We start from the raw sequence: 8,150 nt of genomic DNA on the forward strand, positions 1-8,150 counted from the left end.
ATCGTCCTGTTCTGTGAAAAACACCACTCATCTTGTAGCTCAACGGCCCAGATGATAAACATCCATCCAAAGAGAGAAGGAGGAAGCGTTCGGGCAGGGCTTTGAGGCCGTGAGCATTTGGCTGAGTGGGCACGCTGGGCAGCTGAGCCTGGGGCTCTGGAGAGGAGGCACCTCTCAAACCCTCCAGGCGAGGCCGGGCTGGGGCTGGGAGGGATGGGCACAGGGGCAGATGCCCTCAAAATGACAAACCCCAGACTTCTCAGGACCTTCTGGGCTGGCAGCCCCTGCTGAAGACAGCACAAAGGCCCCTACCTCACAAGACACGCATCCCTGCCCTTGGGTCGGTCCCACCTGCCTCCTGGTGGCTGGGAACGTGGTGGTCACCACCTGCCCGTCCGTGGAAGGGTGCGCCTGCTGAGAGGGGAAAAGTCTGTGCCCCGAACGAGACCACAGGTTCAGGAAAGGATGCAGGGCCAGAAGGCCGACCAGTCTCAGCTCGGCGGAGCAGAGCACCCTTCTCGAGACGTGGACACAGATGGACTTAGAGAAGTGGTCGTGCTGGGGGACACATCGCCCACTGACGCTGTTCCCAGAAGGGCCCAGAGGACTCTGCAGTGACCACAGTGGTGCAAGGGTGACCAGAGCTGGTGTCCAGGTGCTGTCACAGAGCTGGGCTCCCTGAGAGCAGTGGGAGGGCCCCTGACCAACTGTCAGAGGTAAGATGACGGCCACCATAGGTGGAGCAGCAGGTGGGAGTGGCATCCACTCCTGACCCACAGACACCAGAGAGATGGCCTGGAGCCTGCAGCCCCGGGGCAGGAGGGGTGGGCAGCCAACAGGGGTGCCACTCGCACCTCCCATAAAAGGAGGTCAAAGGCGAGGCTGGGAGGCCGAGGGCAATGCCCGACAAGGTCCCCATCCATAGCCAGTGTCTGCTCCTGGGTCCAGTGTCCAGCCCTGGCGTTGGTGACAGTGTCCCAGCGTGTGGCTCCTGCCATGGGACCCCCTTCTGCGGTGGACTGGGGAGCTTCCCCATGGGCAGTACAGAGGACAAGTTCTTCATCCTGGTCCACTGAGAACCACCCAGTGCCCTGTCCACTATGAGCACCACATGGTGCCCAAGCGTCTTTGGGGCCGTGAGAAAACTGGCTGAGGCTGGTTCTCCTCCACCCCCGAGGGGAGGGAGGGGCAGGGCCCTGCGTGTCCTCCTTGGGCAGCCCGGCCTCCTCCACACGCAGCGGCTCCTGTGGTCTGTGGTCAGGTCCTGGGCTGTGCGCCCTTCCCCGGTGGACTCCACGGGGAGACCCCAGAACCGACGCCGTGCGGGGTGTAGAGGCCTGGGCTGCACTGGCTGTCGCTGGAAGCAGACTCTCCTCTGAGTTTCCTGTGGGTGGGTGGCCCCCCAAAGCCCCCGTGAAGCCCCAGGTGTCACGGCCCTGCGTCACCCTCTGCCCTGACTCGGTTCTCATCTTGCAGTTAAACCCAACAGCTTTTCCTCTGTGATGTCTGCACGTCGCTTCCCCAAGCCAAGATTTCGTTAAAGTCCGTTTAGCTCTTCTCGTCATCTCAGCTCTGCAGATCTGGCCTTCTCTGCGCGTGGAACGCGAGCGGGAGCCCAGCTCAATGCTCTCCCTCCGTCCAGCCCTTAGAAAAGTCCACCTTTCCTTCCCAATGGTCAGAAATGCCCTCGGTGAGGTCAATCAGACCCCGTCGGTGAGTGGGGGAGCAGCCTTTCTGAACTGAGAAGTCCGTCACCCTCCCCCGACCTAAAATCCTCCCAGACCCCTGACTTCCCGTTTCCAGCTGACGTGTAAGGACAAGCGAAAAGCTGAACCACTGAAAATCTACAGCTCTTCTTAGAGCTGTCGGAGAGGTGAGGGCCTGGGGCGAACCCTGCCCCAAGTCGGAGAGACCGGCCGGTGGATACAGAGAATCATGACTTCCAGGAGCAGAAATCTCCTCAGGGGAAAACCTGAGCTGGACCCCAGGACTTGCTGGAGGCGCAGCGTGGACACACCTGAGAGTTAAAAACTCGGGGGGACCGACTTGGGGGCCCACACCTTCATGAGTTTTATCTCCAGGAGCCATCCCAGGCCCTCACAGTGAATATCAGAGAAAAATCTCCTCGTGCTTCTGGCTGCGCCCTGACCCGCCTCTCAAGGCCACCCTCAGGGGAGCTAGTCCCCAGAGCCTGACCTGCTGTTTCCATCCGAGCCCAGATGACCGGGGAGGGACACACCCACCTCCAGCCCGCTCTGGCCTTCCTGTCTCACCTAAAGGAGAAGCAAGCTGAGAGGCGTGTGTGAGGTGACAGCGGGGGACATGGCCTCCCTGGAGAAGGGGACCCCATCTGGTCTGTAGATGGCCCCCCTCCCACATCTCACCTCCCATCAGCCAGCTCCCCTCTGATAACAGGATGCAACTCAAAGAATGGGCATCAGACCTCAGGCCGGAAGGAGAAACGTGAGAGAATGCATGAAGGTAATACAATATTTTCTTTTTCTTGCCCTTAACTTATCCGACAGACAAGAGTTTGTTCAAAAAACCAATAGCAATAGTGTATTTGGTGCCTACGGCTTTTGGATAAGTGAGATAGATGACAGCAAGGGACAGAGAAAGGAACAAGGAATTTTCTGTTATGAGGCGCTTGCACGGCCCGTGAAAGGGTGTATGCTACTTACCGTGGACCTGCAGGAGTTGTAAATGGACATTGCAAACTCTAGGGAAACTGCTAAAAGAGTTTAAAAAAAAAAGGAAGTGTAATTGATACACTAAGAGAAGAGAGACAATGGAATCATATGAAGTTCTCAATAAAAAACAGAAAAGGCAGAAAAAGAGCAGAGAAGAAATAAGAAGAGGGACAATGAATCTCGAGCAGTAAACAGACACGTGGATGCTGATCCAATGCAGCAATAATCACTTCACATGTGAACAGTCTGAAAACACCACTTAGAAGACAGAGACCGTCAGAGCACGTAAAGAGGCGAGACTCAACTCCACGTTGTCCGTGAGAAACTCACTTGATGTATGAAGACACAGAGAGATTAAAGAAAAAGGGATGGAGAAGGACGTGCCATGCCAACATGAGTCAAAAGAAGCTGGAGTCATTTTCATCTCAGACCGAGGGGATGTCGGAGCAAGGAAGGTTATCAGATGGAGAGGAGAGTTACACAATGATAACGGGGTCATTGCTTTGAGAAGACAGAAGGATCTTCAACGTGCATGCGCCAGACAACAGAGCCCCAGACCCCACCCGCCCAGAAGGGTCTCCCCTGCCTCAGCCCTGCCCTCTACACAGCAGGCACACTCCAGGCCTGGCACTTGTCCCCGCTGTCCTGGGATGTGGGGACTCCACAACCCCACCCAGCTTTGCTCCGTCACCTCCCCGGTTGGCTGCCATGACCACTCCCTGGCATTGCACCTGCTCCACCTGGAGCCCTGCACGCTGCTCCAGCTTTCCAGAGTCCTGACCAGGTGGCAGTTGGGATAACAGAAGCCAGTAGGGCTTGTCCCTTGGCCTGGGTCCTTGGGGGAGCGTGGTGGACTGGCTGGAAGTCCCACTGCCCAGTGAGAGGGGTTGGTCAGGTGCTGCACGGAGACCCCCACCCCAGGGGTGGGAGGCAAGGAGTGACGTGAGGACCCTGTGGAGAAGGAGGGCTCTGACTAGCACATCCGCCACACACAGGAGCCTGGATCCCCCCTCGAGGCAGGAAAGAGTGGGTCAGCCTCAGGACTTGGGGCACCAGCTTATCAAAAGTGTCTAGACAAGTCACATGTGATGGAACCCGGCAGGTGACCCAGGCAAGCTCACACCACAGTGAGGCAGAGTCCCCAACAGTGACCCCCACCCTCGTCACCCCCACCCCACCCCACCCTGGACTGGACAGAGGCCACTCCTGGGCCCCACAGCTGCCCCACAGGATGCTCGGCCTCCTTGCCTGGGTGGCCCTGTGACCCTGAGTGGGCTGAGCAAGTGGCGGTCACAGTGCAGAGGGAGGGCGGGCTGAGGCTCCTCTGAGCAGAAGGGGATCAGGGATTCATCTCAGGAAAGGCAGGGACCACTCACGTTCTCTCCGCGCTGACTCGAGTGGGGCGTGCTGCTGACCGAGGCTGTGAGAAAGAGCTGAACTAACACCCTCAAAGCTTTAAGGCCGTGTGTGTGGCTTTCATACGACGGTCGCTGGGAACCAAGTTGACCAGGGGCATTCACGCAGCCGAGGGCTTTGCTGAGCACAATGTGACACCGTGGAGAGCCGGGCCAGCTGTTGGCACAGGTAGCAAACAGGTACATTTCAATTTGCTGTCTGAGCTGTGACAAAGGCTCCTTCTCAAACACCTGTCATGGACGCAGAGGTGAATGGCAAGTAGCACTCACTTGGCACGGTCGCTCACCACCGAGAGCTACACAAGCTGGCCGGGGATGGGGCGGGGGGCCGTCCACTGAGGACTCGGCACCCCGTCTGCAGTGTCCCACCCATGCGGGCTCACATTCCGTAGTGCCCGGAGCCTGATGCACTTTGAGGAGAATTATTTGTGACACAAATGGTTTCTGCGCCCATTTTTCAAAGGCAGACAGGGATTCAGCGTGAAGGCACAGGACGGGTGAAGAGAGGGCCCCACATGCCGCCCGGAATGGGCCTGAGCACGGACTTCGCACACAGTGGGTTCGAGCCCAGTGGCAGCTGCATGTTCAGGAAGAAAGAACAAGGGGCCGGCCTGGACCCCCAGCTAAGACCCACTGGGGAGCCACCTGCACAGCCAGGACGGCCCCGCAGGTTCTGGATGCCCCAGTGGGAGGGGTCAGGGAGACAGCCTTGTCCAGCACTGCCAGGAGCCCTGGGCTCCTTCCTGACGAAGGACGTGGGACGGCCACCCGTGGTCTCCATGCCTGGACCCTAAACTGGTGAAAACCAACCACTCAGAGTCTAATGCACCTGGGGGCCAAGGGGAGCCCTGCTCAGTGTCACCTCCCTAGGGTGACCCCGGCCCCTCCTTCTGATGACCTGACTTCCAAAACCCTCCTGCAGCCGTAGTCCCTCCGTGCAGATCCACTCAAACGCCGCTGTCCCCCTCCCGGCCCCTTCGCCTCACGCTGCGTCCTGGAGACAGCGCCAAGGAGCACGGCCTCCGTGGTGGGCGCTCACCTCTGCCATCAGACAGGGCTCCCTGAGGAAGGCCGGGCCTGCTCAGCCACCGGGGGCCGCTCAGCGGGCAGGATGGGCGACGGGAAGCTGCTCTGGGTCCTTGGTCACCCCGGCCTCGCCTCTGCCGGCCCAGCCACAGGGGCAGCTGCCGTGAGTCCTCGCCACCTCCCGGGGCCATCAGCCGGGGCCGGCCCGGTGCAGGTGCTCACGGGCGGTAACCGCGCACTCAGAAAGCGTGACCGCCACGGACAGATTGGAGGCAGTGCCTCGGGGAGGCCACCTACGTGAACTAAAACCGCTGCAGGGCCCCCCGCAGAGCGAGGCTGTGGCCAGGCTCGCCTCCGTCCTGGTGAGGCCTGGACACTCCATCTCTGCACACAGCAGGGCCACGGGTCAAGCGCTGAGCGTTACTCCTAATTCTGTCAATGGAGGATTTCCGCGGCAGTCCCCGGCCTGGAGGGGGTGCAGCTGGACAGCCCAGCTCAGCCTGGTGGCCGTGAGAACAGCGCATTGGTGAGCCTTTAACTGATGCCAAGTTTTAATCCTGAGACTTAAGGAGAGTCCTGACCGGAGGGAGGGTTCCCATGCGGGAGGCACCCAGACCCCAAGCCACAAGCAGGAGCAGTGGGCATGGTGCCGGGCTGAGCAGGGGGCAGCGAGGGCAGAGGGACGGGGCGAGGGGCAGTGGGGGGGGGGGGGTGGACATGTCCTTCCAGGGACAGCGGACACAGGGTCTGGTCCCCCAATACCAGTAGGTGCTTCCCACATTGGTGTGGGGCTCACCCCAGGCCCACCAAGGGCCGGCTGGAAGGAGGCTGCCACGTGTGGCCCCCTGACCTCTGAGCCCTCTGGTGGCAGGGGATGGGGGGCTGTACTCTTCTCACAAGACCCCCCACGGAACAAAAGTGAGCCGGGTTGGAACAGGGGGCACAGTGTGCACGGCTGGCCACCCTGCTTGCTGAGCTGTCCTCTGGCCGAGTCTGGCCTCGGCCACCTCGGAAGTGGGCCAAGCCTGGGACCCGCGGCACAGCCCAGTGGCCCGCCTGCTCTTAGACTGGAGCGCTGCAGAGGGAGGTCCGGGAGATGTCCACACCGGGGCCTGGGGCAAGACCCCCAGGAGGCCCTGGGAGGGAGGGGCCCGGAGAACTGAGGGCTGTGCGAGGGGGTGTGGAACCTCCACCTGGGAGAGAGGAGAGAGCACACACATGTGAGGAGGCAGGAGAGACCCGCATACCTGTAGCCCTGCAGGTGCCCCGGGAAGGGCTGGCATGTGGGACTAATCCAGGAGGTGGCATCACCGGGTGGGGAGGTTCTGGGACTCTGCTGCTTTCCCAGATGGGGCACAGGCTCTCATGAACCCTCGAATTCCAGGTCTCTGCAGGCGAGTGAAAAGGCAGAGCCCTTCCAGCAGCAGGGGAAGGGACCCCAGCAGGGGAGATGGGACCCCAGCAGGGGGGGATGGGACCCCAGCAGCAGGGGAAGGGACACCAGCAGGGAGGATGGGACCCCAGCAGGTGGGATGGGACTCTGAGCGCCTCTTCAAGGGGCTTGCCCACCAAGTCATTTCTGGTGGCTGTGTCATGGGTGCCCCCAAAGAGCACAACTACAAGCCTCTTCCCAGACAGAATTCCAGGAGCCAGTACTCAGCCTACGCCTGCTTCCTCCCAGAGCCCCCCAGCCCCCTGGGAGAGGAGGCGAGAGAGTGCACAGCCCCCCTCCACACCCGGACAGGGCCCCAGTGGGAGGGAAACGGGTCCTGGGACTGGGGGGGCCTGGGCAGCTCTATGACCTTCCGGGGTTGACGGGAGACTCGCCCAGCGTTCTGAGGAGTCCACCCCCCAACATACAGGGGAACAGTTTTGTGTGACACTGGTTTTGGGGTGAATGCCACTGGGCAGACAACACATAGTTCCTTTCTCCGTTTCCCTAAAGATCTGAAGCGAGGCGTTCCCTCGCCTTGGTCTGAGCGCTAAGAAGCAGCTCAGGGCTGGCTGACAGGGCCCAAGAGGCCCCCACGCCGGCCAGACCTCCTTCCCATAGAGACCCTGGCATCAAGGGCATGGCTAGCCCGAGAAGCATAAATAATCACTTTGCTCCTTGTGCCCAAACGTCCTTGTAATTAGCAGTTCTGGAACATAAATAAATTGAAATGTATAATTTGTCGGAATCCAAGCATGCTTTCCAACACTGAAAACAAACAGGTGTGCACACATCTGACAGCAGAATCTGAGGGACGCCGGCCACTCAAAAGAGATTTGTGCTCCCATGTTCAAGCCAAAAGTGGCGTGCACCTGCGCCAAACACACGGCTGCAGGGCTTCCAGCACCTTCCGTGCCCCCCTCCACTAGCAGCACCTGCAAACGGCAAGCCGCTCGGGACGGGCGGGGAGACCTCACCTGTCTGTCCTCATGCTCCTGCAGACACCTCCAGGCGCCAGCTCTTTAGGACCACCCTGGGAGAGAGCCTCAGCTGCAGCCCCTCCTCCACCTGCTCCGTGCAAACACTGGGGAGGCCTTCTCTCTGAGGCGCCATCGGACAGGAAACTGACTAAACATCCAGGCATTAACCAAGGAGCTGGTCACAGAGGAGAGTCATGTTCGAAAGACGGTGACACTCTAGTTTGCGTATTTACTTAATTTTAAGTTAGGCTCCCCAAGCCCTAAATCATCAGCAGATTCTGTAAATTGTTGCATAAGAGGAAAATCGAAGTCAGTGGGCACGGCCTTCTGCGTGAAACAGTGGTGATACAGCGCCATCTGCAGAGATGCAGCTGCCTGCGGGGAACAGGGGCACACAGCCCTCATCCGCGCTGGACTCCAGGTAATACCACTAAAGGAAACGAAGAGCTGTTTGCCGAAACAAAAGAGCAAACAGGGCTGCCATGAGTTAAGAAATTATTATGTGGAATGCATGAAATCAGAATTGTTTTTATGGAGAAAATCTTCATCTGAATAGGACGTCTACGTTTAGCAGAATTTGGTTTCAACTGCCACTGAAGAGACGGTG

General features: G+C 59.5%; 1 long non-coding RNA gene across 2 annotated transcripts in view; it reads right to left on the minus strand.

Annotated features, from left to right (window-relative positions):
• LOC138921160 (uncharacterized) overlaps window positions 1-7,855 on the minus strand; it is a 33,652-nt gene extending 25,797 nt beyond the window's left edge. Inside the window, exons 1-2 of one of the 2 annotated variants that reach the window (XR_011433501.1) lie at window positions 7,541-7,855; window positions 4,067-4,262 (exon numbers count right to left, since the gene is read on the minus strand). This is a non-coding gene — a long non-coding RNA (uncharacterized lncRNA). The remainder of the gene's footprint in view (window positions 1-4,066; window positions 4,263-7,540) is intronic. The other variant, XR_011433502.1, reaches the window with a different exon arrangement.
• Between the last annotated feature and the right edge of the window lie 295 nt (window positions 7,856-8,150).

The sequence above is a fragment of the Equus caballus genome, chromosome 28 (genome assembly GCF_041296265.1).
Source record: "Equus caballus isolate H_3958 breed thoroughbred chromosome 28, TB-T2T, whole genome shotgun sequence".
Lineage (NCBI taxonomy): Eukaryota > Metazoa > Chordata > Mammalia > Perissodactyla > Equidae > Equus > Equus caballus.